Source organism: Phyllobates terribilis, unplaced genomic scaffold (genome assembly GCF_046119375.1).
Source record: "Phyllobates terribilis strain yellow unplaced genomic scaffold, ASM4611937v1 Scaffold_1__5_contigs__length_1240528914, whole genome shotgun sequence".
NCBI classification, from domain to species: Eukaryota; Metazoa; Chordata; class Amphibia; order Anura; family Dendrobatidae; genus Phyllobates; species Phyllobates terribilis.
Window position 1 is genome coordinate 1,035,781,103 of NW_027362761.1, and position 19,041 is coordinate 1,035,800,143.

Consider the following 19,041-nt stretch of genomic DNA (forward strand, 5'->3'; position numbering starts at 1 on the left):
GTGGCAGGGAGCAGGGGCACTGCATGAGCTCTGCTCCGGAGGCGGGCCTAGTAACAGAGGCCCAGGCCTATAAGAGGGAGAAGGAAGGAAGAGGAGCGGAGAAGGCTCCAGGAACGAGGAACGAAGGGATCCCAGGGGTGCGGACGGGCGAGTCGCCACCGCACGCCCGAATCCACCTGCGTGGAGGGGTCAGGCCAAAGGGGGAGACCGGTCCCCGAAACTAGTGGAGGCAGGAAACGACCCTCAGCTAGAAACAGGAGGCTGTGACATTTTATGTGGCGCAGCCCCTCGCTACACCCGCTAGGAAGGCACCACATAGGGTCAGGGAAACTGGCGCCAAGTTTACCAAGAGGAGGCCCGAGGCAGCCGGACAGAAGGGTTGGTAAGAAAGGCCAGACAAAGGACACACAAAGGGGGTCCTGTGAAGCGCTCCAAAGTTATCTGGGAGTTGTCTCAGCCCCTCACCTGGTGAGCACAGTACGACGTGGGCAGCCGTTACCTGCAGACGTGGTCTGGATAATAAGAACTGTGAGTAAAGGCCCTGGACTGCATCACTGACTCCGTGTCGTTACTGCTGCTGCCCTGCACCATCACCCCCATCCTCCGCATACACTGCCCTGAGGCTATACTCCTCCCGTGGGGAGTTATGCTACGCTCTGCTGCACCCACAACACCAGCCTCAGCGGTCTGCCCTGGAGCGGCGGTTCACTCTGACCGCAATCCACGGGTGGCGTAGTCGGACATTTAAACATCAAAACCACATAAATAGTTCCGCCACTGGTTTGACCGCCCTGAGCCACGGAACCGGGTCGCCGCCACGGAGACTACAACCACCAGCATCCACCAAAAAGGGTCCGGCTCCGGGTGTCCCAAGGCCCAGGGGGCGCGTCAGAACATTTTCATCACCTTTCACAATCACCAATGGGACAAGGCAGGGATGTTCTCTGTCCCCTCTCTTATACATCCTAGTGACGGAGCACCTGCTCTCATCAATTCGCCATAACCCCAATATTAGGTGGATTGAGGTGGGAGGCACCGAGTACAAGTGCTCTCTATTTGCTGATGATGTCCTAGTATATATCACTCAATCACATATATCCATCCATGCTGTTATGGCTGAAATAGATCACTTTGTTACATGGTCAAATTTTAAAATCAATGCAGCGAAGTCTGAGGCCCTCGATGTCTCCCTCCCCAAATCCATATAGGATTCCATCCAGTCCAACTTTCCCTTTGCCTGGCCCTCACAGGGTATCAAATACTTAGGAACTCCTATTCATAGAGACCTCTCCCATCTATGTTATCTTAATTTTGGGCCCTTTATTGAACAACTCCATACAGACCACGGTTGGCAAGTTAGAACTGTAAGATTCACTACGTGAACCACTGGTGTTTTGTGGAAAAGCACATGTACACTGTGTTCCAAATTATTATGCAAAAAGTGTTTAGGAGTGATAAGGGAAGAATTTGTTTGTTTGTCAGTTAAACTCATTGATGGTGATGTGTGTCAGGGCTCTTTATATCACTGTAAGCAATTGCAGACACCAGTGCTAATTAGTTTGGCAGGTGTGTCCAATGAAAGGCAAGACTACTTAAGAAGGCTGTCTCACATTATTAAGCAGCCTACATTTTCTGCCAAAATGGGAAAGAAAAAGGATGTGTCGGCTGCTGAGAAGCAACAAATTGTGGAGTGTTTAGGTCAAGGCATGACTACAATCAACATTGTGCGATGATCAGGATGAAGTGTCTTGGCAATCAAGAAGTATGTAGCTGATTCACAGTACACACGTGTGCGTGCTGATAAGGGCAAATTGAGGACTCTTTCCTACAGGCAATTACGTCAGGTTGAAAGAGCAGCGGCAAAAAAGCCTTGTCATAGCAGCAGACAAGTTTTTGAAGCTGCTGGTGCCTCCAACGTCCCCCGAACAACAAGATGCAGGGTCCTTCAGAGGTTTGCAGCTGTGCATACGCCATCCTGTCGACCTCCTCTATCCACTTCACACAAGCAGAAACGGCTCCAGTGGGCCAAACATTACATGAAGACTGATTTCAAAACTGTTTTGTTCACGGATGAGTGCCGTGCAGCGCTCGATGGTCCAGATGGATGGAGTGGAGGATGGCTGGTTGATGGACACCCCACGCAAACACGGCTACAGCGCCAACAAGGAGGAGGTGGAGTAATGTTTTGGGCTGGAATCTTGGGGAGAGAGATTGTCGGCCCCTTTAGGATCCCTGAAGGCGCTAAAGATGAAATCCATAATGTATGTGGATTTTCTCAAACAGCACTTCCTGCCATGGTTCAAGAAGAAGAACCGTGTATTTCACAGCAGGATCATTTTTTTGCATGATAATGCACCATCTCATGCTGCACATAAAACATCTGCATCTCTGGCTGATATGGGCATAAAAGGGGACAAACTTATGGTGTGACCCCCATGCTCCCCTGACCTCTACCCCATTCAGAACCTTTGGAGCATCATTAAAAGGAGTGTCTATGATGGCGGGAGGCAGTTCACATCTAAGCAACAGCTCTGGGAGGGTATTCTGTCCTCATGCAAAACAATTGAAGCAGAAACCATCCAAAACCTGACAAATTCAATGGACGAGAGAGTTCAGAAGCTCCTTTCGAACAAGGGGTCCTATGTGAAAATGTAACATCACCTAGAATAAAGTTTTGAGTTGAAAACTGTTTGATTTCAGTTTCTAACAACCTGCTAATGCTTATAATTTCAAAAATGACCATTTTTTTGGTCTTTATTAAAATGAAAAGGTTGATCGAAAAGTTTGGGGGATCTAAGAGTGTGGCAACCCAGTAGTCATGATTACTTCGAATTCTGACAATATGAGGGTCATGCTGCAGGTAGTGCAGCAAGAAGGCACTTATGTGTCTTGCGCATCTCGGAGCCCCAAAATTATTTTCCGGGCTAGATGCAGCTAAAAATTATTATTAATTTTAAATCTGGTGAAGCTTTAGTATAGATGGCCTAATAGGATCAGTGCTGCACACTGCTACAAAGCCCAAATTATTTTCCAGTCAAGATACAGATAAACATGATTAGTAATTTTAAATCTGGTGGAGCTTATTATAGATGGCCTAATAGGATCAGTGCTGCACACTGCTACAAAGCCCAAATTATTTTCCAGCCAAGATACAGATAAACATGATTAGTAATTTGAAAGCTTAAAATGGTTGGTAGGGTGATTTTAACCAATCATCAAGCTTTTACTCTCCCCAGGATGACACAGGGGTAGAAAAGTCGTTTCGGATCCATGATTTGTTCATCTTTATGAACGTGAGTCTGTCTACATTATCAGTGGAGAGCCGCGTGCGCTTATCTGTCAGCACACCACCAGCAGCGCTGAACACACGTTCAGACAGAACGCTGGCTGCGGGGCATGACAAGATCTCCAAGGCGTAAGTGGCTAGCTCCGGCCATTTATCCAGATTGGAAGCCCAAAAAGAGCAAGGGTCCAGTGACACAGTCATGGCTTCAATGTTTACTTGGAGATACTCCTGTACCATCGTCTCTAGGCGTTGACTATGTGTCAGACTTCTTGTCTCCTGTGGCCTTGCAAAGGATGGGCTAAAAAAGTGGTGAAATGATTCCGCAAAATTGATGTTACCAGCAGATACTGTGGTTCTGTTACGGTTTGAGTGCTGAACACTTGACGGTCCCACGGTTGGCAAGTTGGAACTGTGAGATTCACTACGTGCACCACTGGTATTTTGTGGAAAAGCACATGTAAGATTCTGCAACAGTCTCTGCTGATACTCCTGCATGCGTGCATCCCTTTCTATGGCAGGAATAATTTCTGCAAATTTACTTTTGTACCGGGGATCTAACAGTGTGGCAACCCAGTAGTCAGGATTATTTCTAATTCTCACAATTCGAGGGTCATGTTGCAGGTAGTGCAGCAAGAAGGCACTCATGTGTGTTGCGCATCCAGGAGCACCAAGTCCCTGTTGTGTTGGTGGCGAGGTAACAATCATGCTTCCTTCCTCTGTCCTCTCCCCCCAACCTCGCACAACAGAAATGTGATCAAGGTCTCCCTCATCTGATGAGTCTTCCATCAGTTCGTCCTCCACTTCTTTCTGGGCTCCTGCACCTTCCTCACTAGTTTGGCTGCTACCATGCGCCCTGGTAAAACCATCTCCCCCACCCTCACATGCCTGCTGCCTTGGTGCTGCCGACCGTCTGGACCTTGCAGATGTTAGCCCTTCCGCATACAACTCCTCCTCCTCTACTTCCTCCACCTCCTCTTGTGCCACCACCTGACTCCGAATTCTGTTTAACATGTGCTCCAGCATGTAAATCACCGGAATAGTCATGCTGATAATGGCATCGTCAGCACTAAACATCTTCGTCGCCATTTCAAAACTGTGCAGAAGGGTGCATAGGTCCCTGATCTGAGACCAATCCTCCAGCGTGATTTGCCCCACCTCTGGATCTCGTTGGCCCAGGCTATACGTCAGAACGTATTGCACCAGGGCTTGTCGGTGCTGCCACAGTCGCTGCAACATGTGCAGAGTTGAATTCCACCGGGTAGGCACATCGCATTTTAGCCGGTGAAGTGGCAGGCCCAACGACTTCTGTAGAGATGTAAGTCGCTGAGCTGCGGGATGCGAACGGCGGAAGTGAGCACACAGCGACCGTGCCCTCTGCAGAAGGCCATCTAGTCTGGGATAGTGGGCTAAAAATTGCTGGACAACCAGGTTCAACACGTGAGCCATACAAGGCACGTGTGTGACATTGCCCCGGCGAAGGGCCGCACCCAGGTTTGCAGCATTGTCGCACACGGCCTTCCCTGGTTTCAGGTCCAGTGGAGACAACCATTCATGAAATTGGTTCTCCAGAGCTGACCACAACTCCTCAGCTGTGTGACTCACATTTCCCAGACATTTCAATGTAAAAACCGCCTGATGACGTTGAGCCCTACTGCCAGCATAGTAAGGAGGTGTGCAGGATCCCTTCTGCGCAGTTAGAAAGCTTGTGGCATGACCAGACAGGCTTTGGGTGCAGGTGGAAGACCGAGAGGAGATTGAGGAGGCAGAAGCAGTGGAGGAACTTTGACATAAAGAGGATTGACGCACAACTCGTGGGGACGGCAAGACTTGGACAGCAGCCCCTTGTCCTGCTGTCACCATAGTTACCCAGTGCCCAGTCAGCGACATGTAACGCCCCTGTCCATGCCTACTCGTCCAAGTGTCTGTGGTGAAATGCACCCTGTCACACACAGAGTTTCTCAAAGAAGCGGTGATGTTGTGTGCGACATGCTGGTGGAGCGCAGGCACACTTTTCTTTGAGAAGTAGTGCCGACTGGGCATCTGGTACTGGGGCACTGCGACGGACATAAGGTCTCGAAAATCCTCTGTGTCCACCAGGCGGAAAGGCAGCATTTCTGTAGCCAAGAGCTTGCAGATGGTGAAATTCAACCTCTTAGCTTTCTCATGGCTAGGAGGAAATGGTCTTTTACTTGTCCACATCTGAGGGACCGAGGGCTGGCTATTGTGCTTAGACAGGGTTGATAAGGGTGTCCCCGGTAAACTGCCGGTCTGTGAGGAAGATGCAGGCGGACATGTTAGGTTGCCTTGATCCAAAGGTGGTGCTATCGATGTCGGACAGCGCTCAACACCAGCTGGTGTTACCACCTCCAAAGAAAATGATGACCTGCCAATCACGCTGGCTGTTGCGGGTAAAGAGGTGGCAGGTCTGCGCCCCAAAACAGGTGTGACTGCTGTCCCCCCAGTCACAGAGGATGAAGAGGCCGCGGATGCACAAGATATGGCAGACGGTGGTTGGCCCGGCCGGCTAGGCCGCATTGTAGCACACTGAGCTTCCCACTGCAACTTATGCTTCATGTCCATGTGCCGGTTCATGCATAAAGTACTCAAACTATGTATTTTTTGGCCTCTACTTAGCTTTTGCTGACAAATGTTACAGATAACACGAGTTGGGTCATCTTTATCGATCTGAAAAAATGCCCAGGCTATGCAAGGCTTAGCACCCATGCGACTTGAAGAGCCACCACGACTTGTGGTGAGAGGCAGAGTTGTGTTTGAGGATGCAGTTGTTGACGTGCTTCCAGTACTACGTCTCTGTCCAGGAAGGCGCAACCTGACCTCGTCGTCACTAGCATCTTCCTCCACCTCCTCTGCTGACCTCATCTCTTGGCTGACTGTGGGTTGACAGTAAGTGGGATCTCCAACCTCATCATCATCACCCTGTGCGTTATCACACCCGTAGTCCTCGGAGCCAACCTGTTCCTGCCCTGACAAAAAACTAAAGTTGTCGCTCCAATCAGGTATTTGAGTCTTATCATCGTCTTCCTCATTGTCTCCACCAACAGGAGTTACAGTTTGGGAATGAGGGTCTACATTCTGGTCAGAACCTTCTGCGTCTGGTCCTGGATCTGACTCATAAAGATTCTGGGCATCAGTGCAGATCATTTCCTCGTCTGGATTCACAGAAGCGCTGGAGTCGACCTCTGATTCCCAGGCTATAGTATGAGTAAACAGCTCTGCAGACTCAACCATCTGTTCTACCTCATACTCAGACGGGCAGCTGGAGATTTGGGAGCTGTGAGGAAGCAAGTGCGATTGGGGTGACACCTTTGAGGACTGGAGAATTTGTGATGTTGAAGTTGATGTGGAGGAGAGCCCACTTAAAGGAGCACTTGATATCCGTTGAAGCACCTGCTGTTTTTGTGCCTCATCTGGAATTTGTAGCGATTGGCGTGGCCGTAAGAAAGGGATCTTATCACATTGTCCGCTAAAAGAAGTAGACATTTTAGTTTGGCTGGAAGATGGTCTTTCTTCTGCAGATGTTACTGTTGCTTTAACACCTACCCCACGGACACAACCTTTTTTCCCCTTCCCAACATGCCTATTCCCCTTTCCACCAGCAGCAGGCCTTTTTCCACTCATTTTGGTGGTTAACTAATTCACAACTCTGGAGTTGTTTGCACAAAAAAACAATGGATGGGAACAGAGCAGAGCTGAGTGGCCAAACTGTGGTATTAGGCCAAAACTATTGGCTGGGTTAGATGCAGAAAAAAATTATATTCAATTTGCAACCTGATGGAGGTCAGTATAGATGGACTAATAGAACAAGTCCCACACACAGCTAGAAGCCCAAATATTTTTTCAGAGGTAGATGCCGAAATTTTTTTTATTCAGTTTGCAACCTGATGGAGGTCTGTATAGATGGATTAATAGAACAAGTCCCACACACAGCTACAAGCCCAATATTTTTTCAGAGGTAGATGCAGAAAAAAAATATATTCAGTTTGCAACCTGATGGAGGTCAGTATAGATGGACTAATAGAGAAAGTCCCACACACTGCTAGAAGGCCAAATATTTTTTCAGAGCTAGATGCAGACAAAAAATTATTTTGAATTTGCAACCTGATGGAGGTCAGTATAGGTGGACTAATAGAACAAGTCCCACACACTGCTAGAAGGCCAAATATTTTTTCAGAGCTAGATGTAGAAAAAAATTATATTCAGTTTGCAACCTGATGGAGGTCTGTATAGATGGATTAATAGAACAAGTCCCACACACAGCTAGAAGCCCAAATATTTTTTCAGAGGTAGATGCAGATAAAAATTATTTTTAATTTGCAACCTGATGGAGGTCAGTATAGATGGACTAATAGAGAAAGTCCCACACACTGCTAGAAGGCCAAATATTTTTTCAGAGCTAGATGCAGATAAAAATTATTTTTAATTTGCAACCTGATGGAGGTCAGTATAGATGGACTAATAGAGAAAGTCCCACACACTGCTAGAAGGCCAAATATTTTTTCAGAGCTAGATGCAGATAAAAATTATATTCAATTTGCAACCTGATGGAGGTCAGTATAGATGGACTAATAGAACAAGTCCCACACACAGCTAGAAGCCCAAATATTTTTTCAGAGGTACTGTAGATGCAGATAAAAATTATTTTTAATTTGCAACCTGATGGAGGTCAGTATAGATGGACTAATACAACAAGTCCCACACACAGCTAGAAGCCCAATATTTTTTCAGAGGTAGATGCAGAAAAAAATATATTCAGTTTGCAACCTGATGGAGGTCAGTATAGATGGAGTAATAGAACAAGTCCCACACACAGCTAGAAGCCCAAATATTTTTTCAGAGGTAGATGCAGATAAAAATTATTTTTAATTTGCAACCTGATGGAGGTCAGTATAGATGGACTAATAGAGAAAGTCCCACACACTGCTAGAAGGCCAAATATTTTTTCAGAGCTAGATGCAGATAAAAATTATATTCAATTTGCAACCTGATGGAGGTCAGTATAGATGGACTAATAGAGAAAGTCCCACACACTGCTAGAAGGCCAAATATTTTTTCAGAGCTAGATGCAGATAAAAATTATATTCAATTTGCAACCTGATGGAGGTCAGTATAGATGGACTAATAGAACAAGTCCCACACACAGCTAGAAGCCCAAATATTTTTTCAGAGGTACTGTAGATGCAGATAAAAATTATTTTTAATTTGCAACCTGATGGAGGTCAGTATAGATGGACTAATAGAGAAAGTCCCACACACTGCTAGAAGGCCAAATATTTTTTCAGAGCTAGATGCAGATAAAAATTATTTTTAATTTGCAACCTGATGGAGGTCAGTATAGATGGACTAATAGAGAAAGTCCCACACACTGCTAGAAGGCCAAATATTTTTTCAGAGCTAGATGCAGATAAAAATTATATTCAATTTGCTACCTGATGGAGGTCAGTATAGATGGAATAATAGAACAAGTCCCACACACAGCTAGAAGCCCAAATATTTTTTCAGAGGTACTGTAGATGCAGATAAAAATTATTTTTAATTTGCAACCTGATGGAGGTCAGTATAGATGGACTAATACAACAAGTCCCACACACAGCTAGAAGCCCAATATTTTTTCAGAGGTAGATGCAGAAAAAAATATATTCAGTTTGCAACCTGATGGAGGTCAGTATAGATGGACTAATAGAGAAAGTCTCACACACTGCTAGAAGGTCAAATATTTTTTCAGAGCTAGATGCAGATAAAAATTATATTCAATTTGCAACCTGATGGAGGTCAGTATAGATGGACTAATAGAGAAAGTCCCACACACTGCTAGAAGGCCAAATATTTTTTCAGAGCTAGATGCAGATAAAAATTATATTCAATTTGCAACCTGATGGAGGTCAGTATAGATGGACTAATAGAACAAGTCCCACACACAGCTAGAAGCCCAAATATTTTTTCAGAGGTACTGTAGATGCAGATAAAAATTATTTTTAATTTGCAACCTGATGGAGGTCAGTATAGATGGACTAATAGAGAAAGTCCCACACACTGCTAGAAGGCCAAATATTTTTTTAGAGCTAGATGCAGAAAAAAATTATATTCAGTTTGCAACCTGATGGAGGTCTGTATAGATGGATTAATAGAACAAGTCCCACACACAGCTAGAAGCCCAATATTTTTTCAGAGTTAGATGCAGAAAAAAATATATTCAGTTTTCAACCTGATGGAGGTCAGTATAGATGGACTAATACAACAAGTCCCACACACAGCTAGAAGCCCAATATTTTTTCAGAGGTAGATGCTGAAAAAAATATATTCAGTTTGCAACCTGATGGAGGTCTGTATAGATGGATTAATAGAACATGTCCCACACACAGCTAGAAGCCCAATATTTTTTCAGAGGTAGATGTAGAAAAAAATATATTCAGTTTGCAACCTGATGGAGGTCAGTATAGATGGATTAATACAACAAGTCCCACACACAGCTAGAAGCCCAATATTTTTTCAGAGCTAGATGCAGAAAAAAATTATATTCAATTTGCAACCTGATGGAGGTCAGTATAGATGGACTAATAGAATGATGCTATGCCCAAAAGATTTTACTTCACTAGGTGCAGTAAAAAAATTGGTATTCTATACACAGGTGGTATATCTTGCAACACAGATAGGCTACTCCACTGACTAACACACTCTGCAATAGGCCAAAAAGGATTAGCTTTGCTAGATTCAGCCAAATGCTGTGAAAAAAACTTGCACAGCACTGGCACAGACCTGCCTGGCAAAAACTGATAGGAACTGATGTAACCTAGTCCTGAAAAGGACTCCAATTACAATTAGTCTTTACTCCCACAATCTATCTATTTAAGAGCACAGACCTGCCTGATAAAAGTCGTAGGAAATGCTGTAACCTAGTCCTTAAAAGGACTGCAATCACAACTATTCCCTACTCCCAAGCTATCTGTAGATTTGTGTGAAAATTGGCTTGAAATTAACAAGGTATAGCGCACACAGCAACAGCGGTGCCGTCTAACACGCAGCTGCAGCAGTGAGAAAATGGTGGCGACGGGGAAAATGGCTTGGTCTTATAGGGCAAGGACATGTGACATACACTGCCAATGACACATGCCCTTGCTTGTGTGAAAAAAAGCACTTCGCTCCGTGTGTGCGCTGCTGATAGGCTGACAGATTGCACCTCCCCACTGTAAATGCGGGAAAGAGAAAAAAAAAATGGAGATCTTCATTGTTCCTGCAGAGATCCATCCCCTGCCCCTCCCCCCACCCCGCTGTACACTCAAACTGCGTATTAACATTAATTTTCATCATTACTGAGAAAAAATCCAGTTATGATTTTGGTGCACGAACAGTTATCGAACATAACCTCGAACAGCCGAATTTTTCTCAAATTGTTCGTGTTCGCCGAACGGCTCGAACACCGCCCAAAACAGCTCGAATTTGAGATTGGCGAACAGTTCGAGTAGAACAACGCTCATCTCTACTCAACACTAGTCTTCACCACTGTGACAAAGGAACAGTACCTACCATGTGGCTTTTTAAAACACTGAAGTCATCATTCATTGACTAATTCATGTCACATGGGCACCGACAATTAATCACAGGAGAATCTCTTTTGTGATTTATCACAGGCGAGTCAAAATGTGTTTTCATACTAAATTAATGTAAAGCATGCCAGTAGCAGTGACACAGCAAGCTTTAGGTTTTTCTATTTTTCCCTCCCATTGTTTTTTGTTTTAAATTATTGTTTAGCATTTGCTCTTTTGTATTTAACACGAGTGCTCTGTACAAAAAACTGTTTCACTTAATTCATTTTTTTCAGGCAACACTCCACATTATGTACTTAAACTTCATGGGTGCCAATAATGATAATCAGGAACTTAGCTATACTGTACTGCTGCTGGGTACCCTACCCTGTACAGGATAAATAAACCTGAATGTGTTCCCCAAAAAATATAATTTTGCACAGCCTTTTAAAGAGCCATTGCTTCTTCACTTTTCAAACAGCCAACTTTGCTGGTTCCTAAAAAGGTATAATTTTTGGATGGCTTGTTAAAAAGCAACTACTTCTTTATTTTCCAAGCAAAAAACTGTGGCTACTCCCCAAAAAGGGGTAATTTTTGAACCACTACTTGTCAAAAATCCATGACTTCTTCCATGTACACCACTTGTGTATAAATGGCAGCACTTGGGGCATCTGTCCCTCCACCCCCTTAAAAAAGATAGTTCTTGAACCATTTTTCCTTATTAAAAATAAAAAAGACTCCAGCAATACAGTGTTATATTAAACAGGCTGTTCGTCAACGTCATTTACCATCTGTTTAACCATGGCTTTGCATTTTAATTTCTTCTTTACATTAAGGCTGTGCTTGTGTTAAAGAGCATAAAATGGAAATAAATACAGTCCTATGAGACCTCGCAATATTTTTACATGTCTTTTCAGGGTAATTGGTGACTATGCACTATTTGCAATTCGTCGCCATTAAAATAAAAAAAAAAAACGGGTGGAGCTGGCGAATTTAAATTTTAAAATATTTTTAATTTATTTTTCTGATACTATGTTTATGTCATACATAGCAAACAAATAATTTTGGAGCCAAATTGGGGACAGTAAAATATGGCTAATTGTATATAGTTCTTCACAATATTTGGGGTATCTAAACTAACATTAATAAAATTCAAAAAAAACTTTTGATATATTGAATAATTACTTTTTAGTACATCTCTCATATTTTATTCCCTTATTTACTACTTCAGTACCACACCTACACTAGGGGCACAATATAGCTCATGGTAGGGAAGGAGTTGTATAAAATCTCCCCTTCTACAAATGGCAAGTTTAATTCTCTAGGGTTGAACAGTACTAGTCTCAATGGAGGATTGCACAAGGATAGGGCTATCCCTTTATGTGTACCCTGTGTTCTCTGCTTTTAATAGTCTTTCATTAAATTAAGAGCACAAAAAGGCCCATGTAAAACCACATTAAGCCACATATTCAATTTGTCATGAAGACAACAATTATTCTCATGTTCTCCTTGTAGAAATACCGACAGTCTTTAGAATTGATTAAATGAAGACAGAGGGTGACAAAATATATTACTACACAGATAACTAGTATCAGATACAAACATATGTAGCAAAATGAAAGGCACAATATTCCCATGAAAAGCAAAGATTCCCTTGTAACAGGGCCAGAAATGAAAGCAAGTCAAGGAAGTCAAACAGAATGTACAACCATATTATTTATAGTGAAGTTTCTGGCAGAAGGTCAAACAAGTGAACACAGAGCATAAATCTGCAAAAAAGTCTCATGCTCATTATATTAGTTAAAGATTCCAGTGGTGAGCCTGAATCCAAAGGTCAGGCAAAAAAATCTGCTTTGTAGCAGTGTAAACATTTCATAGAAGTTTCAAACAAAATGATATTTTCATATAGCTGCATTTTATAAAATACATTATTTCTGCAATTAATTAAGATACAATAAGTAAATGATCAAGGGTGGTATAAGTATACAATTCACATTTCTGATCACATGAAAAAAAAAATATAAAGATACTGCATACAAAGAAATAATCACAGAATAATATATGGCAATAAGCCACTACTTTTTTAAAAGCTTAAAGGGGTGGTCCAAAACATTTATTTAATCCTAAATGTCTCATTACTGTCCTATTCTAATCTCTTGTCTACTATACATTAATTAAAACGTCCCTATCGTTCCCTCACTACACTACCTAACTGCTATATTATTTTTTTTACCTACTTTCTGTGTAATGACGCTTTGTTTGAGAATTCTCAGTGAATGCTTAAAAAAAGAGAATAGATTATGACATTAAATAGACATTTAGGGTTAGTATAAATGTTAGTTTCGGACCACCCCTTTAATGACAAGTGGCATATGGTCATTATAGGCCTCTATTCCAGAGTGTTGACTATTGTCAAAGACAGTATGACCTGCAGAAAACTAGGATCAGGAGGAGAGAATGTGGGGCTAGGGTGGGGCAGCAATGACTAAAAATTAAAAACAAAGTCCAGAATATCTAACATCCACAACACTCCCGGACTCAATAAGTTTGCAAACACAGCAAATCTTCAAGGTCTCATCTTCTAAAAGATGAAAATTGTCATGCATACACATGTGAAGGTATATTCTACATATACATGCTGTTTATTATCATTTGTCAATCCTATATTCCTTTGGTCCCTTGTTTCTGACCTTGAATATGAGAATATGAAACAAACATTAGTGATAATATTTTGGTTAAATTATGTATTCATCTAGATGACAACTTCCAAGCATCAGGCTTTACTTGCAGATATTAGAAGACCAGTTGGCAGTGGCATACTTAAAGGGAATCTGTCACCACTTTGGAGTTATCAGACCTCTACTATGGCCATACAGAAAAGTAAATCTATACATACCTATATGTAAAGATTTGATTGCAGAGAAAAGCACTTTAATCAATTCTATTTTGTACAGGCTTAGTGTCCGGGGGACGGGAAGAAATCCCCTCCTATGTGCTTATTATTCCCCCAAATCCCCGCCTATATGCTTAATTATCATATCCCCCCTACCCTGCACATCACAGGCCCCTGTTACGTGCACTGTGCTCCCTGACTTCCCGGGCATGCGCAAAGCACCGCTCACATAGAGCGCACTTTGCTTCATCCCGACCCCGTGTCGCCATGCACTGCGTTGCAGGTTTCAATTGCGCAGGCGCCCGGGAGTCACTGTCACTTATCGACGCCTGCGTAATATAACCCTCAGATGTATGGGGCCCTGAAATAATATCCTGGCTCCTATCCTGCAATAATGTCTCCCTCCCTGTAATAATGTTCTTCATCCTGGCCTCTATCCTGTAATAATGTCCCCCATCCTGGTCCCTTTCTTTAATAATGTTCACCACCCTGGCCCCTATTTTGTAATAATGTCCCCTGTCCTGGCCCTTATCCTGTAACAATGTCCCCAATCAGGGCCCCTATCCTGTAAATAAGGTCCCCCATCCTGTTATAATGTCCTCTGTCTTGGCCCCCATTTTGTACTTACAGTTGAAACCAGAAGTTTACATACACTATATAAAAATACACATATGCATGTTTTTCTCAATATCTGACATGAAATCAGAATAAACCTTTCCCGTTTTAGGTCAGTTAGAATTACCATAATTTTTAATATTTGACAAATGCCAGAATAATGAGATAGAATGTTTTAAGGCATTTGGTTTGGCTGTTTGTTTAGTCTAATTAATAAACTGATATATTTTTTCATTCTATTTGGTGATCACCAACAATGCATACTACTTTTTTCTTCTTGTATCAATACTTGCCCAATTATTTACAGTATATGTAAATCTCAGTATATGTATCCATTACATGGTATCATTGTTACTAGTGATGGGCCAGCACTAAAATGCTCGGGTGCTCGATGCTCGGGTCGAGCAAATTGGAATACTCGGGTGCTTGACCCGAGCAACGATCCCAATGTAAGTCTATGGGAAACTCGAGCATTTTTCAGGCGGCTCCCCCTGGCGGTCAGCAGAGGGCCTAAAAATTGCCCAAATTGATGGGAACAGTGCTCAAATGACATGGGAACAACATGGGGAAGACCCCTGGAAGCATTTCTGACTCTCAGGTCACTTCTGTCAAAAACGTTGTCAGAGTATTATGCCACTTTTACAAAAATGAAACCACAATGGATTTTCCTGGGAAATATGTTAAGGAACATCCTTTTCAGGGTAATGACTTGTATATAAGGCAAAATAAATAGCCAAAAACAAAAATGCTCCTCCACAGCTTGGGCTATGTTCACATATAGCGTTTTTGATTCGTTTTTGCACTTTTGCATTGCTTTCAACCAAGACAAATGCATTCACTGGTAAATGTCATTTTAACATTTCACAACCTTATCTGGCCATGTGGTGTGTGACACATCATCAGACACATCCTGTTTCATTTATGAAGGAGGTATTGTGAAAGTCACAAACACTATTTTTACAGCCTTACTATTCTTAAAGGGCCAGCAGTCGGCCCTCGCTTATGTTAGAGAGCCATCAGCCGGCTATGCTTTGTTGTTCCCATTATTCACGAGTGGGTCTCCTATACTGTTATTGCATATTGTTATGGTTAATTTTTTTTATATCTAGATTCATTATTAATTTAGAAAAACAATTTATTCTATGAGGCCGCTGCTTAAGACTTACATTGTGGAATGTCTGACTAAGATACTGGTTTCCTGTGAATTCCCTGATAAGAAGGTTTTACGTTGGGCCAAGGGAAGTGTGTTATTACTGATTGTCTATTTCGGTGTACTGTTCAGTTGTATGTAAGAAATGTAGTTCAGCTTTTTGTCTAGCTAATAAATGTGGTGAGTCTTTGTTACCACACCAGAAGACTCTACCTGCTGACAATGCATGTCGCATGTATTTTGTCTCTCTCCCTTCATAGATGAAGTATTTTAATTTGAATCTCATTGGCTATGTAAAGACCCTTTGCTGTCTATTCCAAAGTTCTCCCTAATAACAAAGAGGGTCTCCATAACAGTACATGGTGCCTCAATCCTGGGATTGTCACAACCGGACCTCCTCTGGACCCATCAACAAGGATCTCTCTGGGAATCACTGAATAACATCCGCGGTAAGTAATCCCTTGTATTACTAATAATTCAGTGCTACCCAGAGGGCTCCAGGACGTGTAATTGGTGGTCCTAACAAGACAATCATTTTGTTTTATTGAACCCTTGCCAGTGATTGAATTTGTTGTCTTACATGTTTCAATGTGGGTTTTAGATGTATAATTGACGACTGAATGACGGTTGAATGATAATTGAATGAAGTGACGAGTAACCAGCCTTGCCCAGCGTGTCTGGATTAGGCACCTCTGCATTTCTCCTGTATATTTCAGGAGTCGGAGGATTGTTTTATGTTGTTTGTTTTGTCTACATCATAAATGTCTGGTATGTTTATACAAAGGATACAAAGCTTGACATGGGCAGAGCAGGATAAAAAACAAGACCTGTTACAGGATAAGGCTCAGTCAGTCTCAGAATATGCCTCTGTATTAGAACAAACATGGTTTGATTTTGAATATGAGCATAATGATGATATGGATCGCAGATTATTGTTGCAGTGTTTTATGAATGGTCTTAGACCTACGGTTCAGACTGTAGAACGCGCAATATGCGGAGTGGCGAAATATGCAATGGGTTGATTTAAAGGAAATAGCCCGAGGTGCTGAACTAGAAAGCATGTCAAAGAAAAGGGTTAACTTGGCTCCTGTGCAGCCCAGGAAAGGAAGATAGGGGGGAGAGGAGGAAGCAACCACCCAGGAGGTAATAGAGATTACAGCAATGTAGAATGTTGGTCTTGCCGGCAAAAAGGACATCTATTCATCAAATGTCCCGCAAAATCAACAGCCACTGCCCAGCCCCCTCCATAGGAAACTGGCAATCCAGATGTCTCCTTCTGCCCTGTTGTCACCCCCAGGGACCCACACTCACTGTCCACGTGTCCCTGGGGGATGGACAAACTATTTCATTCATGGTGGTAGACACTGGAGCAGCCCGTACAGTACTAATGCAAGAACATGTTCCAGAGGACATTTTGTCCCCCGACTATGTGACTTGTGAACGGGTAGAGGGACGACTTACTAAATTATAAATGACTCATTCTCTCCGGTTAAATTTGCATGACTCAATTTCAATTGTAACCCAGGTTTTAGTTTCCCCTGATGTGCCTTTTAATTTGTTGGAAACAGATGTGTTGCAGAAAATTGGGGCCTTCATAGAATTCACTCCAAATGTCCCCAAGATGACCACCCCCCTGGATGATGACACATTGTGTAGTCTTCTATCCCTAACAATTCCCACAGTTCTAGACAATACAGACTCTAAACCTCATTCCCATCCTGTTTCACTTGAGGATATACCCAGTCAATTGTGGGCATGTAGCAAACTTGATGTGGGAAAACTACTCATCCCTCTGCTGACTGTAAAGCTTTAACCAGGTGCCCAACCTCCCTGTATAAAGCAGTATCCTTTAAGTGCTGCTCAGGATGCGGCAATACATGAGAATGTCCAGGACCTCTTGTTAAGAGGTCTAGTTAATCCTATAACCTCCCCATTTAACACTCCTCTTTACCCAATGAAAAAGAAACCCCCACCTGGACAGCCAGTAGCCTATCGTATGGTACATGATCTTAGGGCAGTTAATGCAGTAACTATAGTGGATACTCCACTTATACCCAACCCCCATACTCTCCTGAATCAGGTCCCCTCCACAGCCACCTGTTTCACAGTGATTGATCTGGCCAATGCTTTTTCTCTGTCTTCTTGTTCACGGAGTGTACCTCTTATTTTGCCTTCTCCCACAGAGGTGCCCAGTATGCATGGGCAGTCCTTCCTCAGGGAGCTGCCAACTCCCCTTCCTTATTTTCCACATCCCTAAAGACTATACTCGATAAGTGGTGCCCCTTTGATTCATCCACCATACTCTTACAATATGTGGATGACCTTCTCCTTTGCTGCACCACTGACCAGATATGCCACAATGAATCTCAATCTCTGGTGATATTCTTAGCAGAAAATGGGTGCAAAGCGTCAAAAGATAAACTCCAATTGTGCAAGTCCACAGTCACTTTCCTTGGGCATTGCCTGTCTCCAGGCATTAAGCATCTCAGCCCAGGGAGGATTGAGGCTATACTAAAAATACCCCTTCCAAGATCTACCAAGTCCCTTCTGGCATTCTTTGGCCTAGTCCAGTACTGCCGTCTCTGGATACGAAATGCCTCTTGTATTATGGCCCCATTGTTCCAATGCCTCAAAACTGAGCCTTTCACCATTAATTCTGAGGCTATTGATGCATTTCACACCCTCAAGCTCACTCTTTCTGCCTCACCAGCTCTAGGTATACCGAATTATGACAAGTTTTTTACTTTGTACTGCCACGAACAGGCTGGACATGTGTCTGGTGTCCTTACCCAAGAACATGGTGGTAGGCAGCGCCCTCTAGGGTATTACTCTGTAACCCTAGATCCAGTCATTATGGGGTCTCCTACTTGTGTTAGAACTGTGGCAGCTGCTTCGCAACTTGTTAAAAAGACAGAGGACATAGTGTTAGGAAACTGAAATACTTCAACAGGCTCAGACCTGCCACCTCTCAGCATCAAGGTTGACAAAATATGAAGTCTCACTCCTTACACCCCCCCCCCATATAACTATCAAACGCTGTAATGTTCTAAATCCAGCTACACTACTTCCAGTGGATTTAGAAAAGGGAGGAAAGTATCAGGAAGGGGAAGAAGGAGGGACCATGAGCCAAGACGTGATCAAAGACCTGCCCCTGTTTTTCAAATTAGCAGATGAGGAAGCTCAGTTTGATATGGCACATGAACATGATTGTCAGGCATTGATGGAAGCTGAAATGGGCTTGGCAAATATTACTCATGTACTACCCACTAACCCCTCTGCTGAGTATTTTGTAGATGGTTCCAGAGCTTAGGACAGTGAACAAGGACAATTCATCACCGGGTATGCAGTAGTCCAAAATGGTAAGGCAGTGATACAAGAACCACTCCCCTCCAGCTGCTCTGTGCAAGAGGCAGAGCTTAAAGCACTCGCTGCAGCATGTAATCTGGGAAAAGGTAAAGAAATTAATGTATTTTCTGACTCGCAATATGCTCATGGTGTTGCACATGACTTTGGCGCCATTTGGCAAAGCAGTAATTTCTTGACCTCTGTTGGCAAA